Raw genomic sequence first — 1,439 nt, 5'->3', positions numbered from 1 at the left:
ATATATATGTATATATATATATATATATATATGTGTGTGTGTGTGTGTGTGTGTGTGCTGAGACCCCCTTCAATCATGACTGATCTTGGGATTGCACCTAGAAAGTTACCCTCCCAGGCACAAGTCCGGGCAAGGTTGTTTATGGAAGACCAGCAGTTGCCTATGCATACCGGCTTCCCCTCTCCGTGTCACCAAAGGGACTGATACAACTTGGCACCTGTGACGTCGCAACTCATTTCTACAGCTGAGTGAACTGGAGCAACGTGAAATAAAGTGTTTTGCTCAAGAACACAACACGCATCCCAGTCCGGGATTCGAACTTACAACCTCACGATCGTAAGCTTGACGCTCTAACCACTGAGCCATGTGCCTTCACACACACACACACACACACATATATATATACACATGATGTAGTGCTGAAAAATTCCTGGCTTTAGGTAAAATAAAGTACAGGAGGATCAGTTACTTATGATTTTAATTCAGATATTCTTTTCTTAGATTCACACAGGCTTTTTGTTGTACCCTTAAAGCCAGGAACTTTTCATCACCTCATCATATATATATATATATATATATATTTGAGTTAGAAAACAGAGAGATCTAATGGATACAAATTAACTTATTAAATAATTAACATATTAACCAACAATTGTTTCATTTCTCAAATAAGATAAAAATTACAAAACACATATAAAAATATATTTCTGCATTTTAAGTACCTTATAAAGAAAATCGTCAGTGTTTTCATAGGACAATAAAGACTGTATTAGGATACTTTTGGAATATACAGAATATATAAACATGTTTACTATGCATGTATATAAATGTGTTTGTGAGTACGCATGCTTTAAAATTATTCCTTTTATTTCAATTCAATAATAATTAACAACCATGAATGATGGGTTAAATGATATATGGGTAAATTAATAGAATGAACCAAAGAAAGTAAGAGTAAAGGAAAATGAAAATAAAATTTCTGTTCATGGAATAAAATAAAGTAAAAGTGGAACAAAATACATGCCTATGTTTGTTCAAGTTTGTGCATATATGAGCCTATGTACAAGCATACAAGAACACACAATCACACATATATATATATATTATATATATGTGTGTGTGTGTGTGTATGTATGTATATATATATACATACAGTCAAATGACTGAAACAAATAAAAGAATATGTGTGTGCATCTAAATGTATATATATGTGTGTGAATATATATATATATATATATATATACATATATATATATAAATTATAATACAGGGTATCAAGAGATACCACCACGCTGAAAAAATAGCAGTCAAATCCTGACTCCAAAACCACAATAAAGGTCCGCAAGGCACGATTAGCGAAGACGAAGATCAAATAAACCAGTAAAAATAAGATAATTTCAAATCCTGGATTTCTGGCTTTGCATAAATGCTCTGCCTTC

The sequence above is a fragment of the Octopus bimaculoides genome, chromosome 11, assembly GCF_001194135.2.
Source record: "Octopus bimaculoides isolate UCB-OBI-ISO-001 chromosome 11, ASM119413v2, whole genome shotgun sequence".
In the NCBI taxonomy this organism is placed as follows: Eukaryota; Metazoa; Mollusca; class Cephalopoda; order Octopoda; family Octopodidae; genus Octopus; species Octopus bimaculoides.
The sequence above is the reverse complement of the archived record's forward strand: the minus strand, read 5'-3'. Positions refer to the sequence as shown.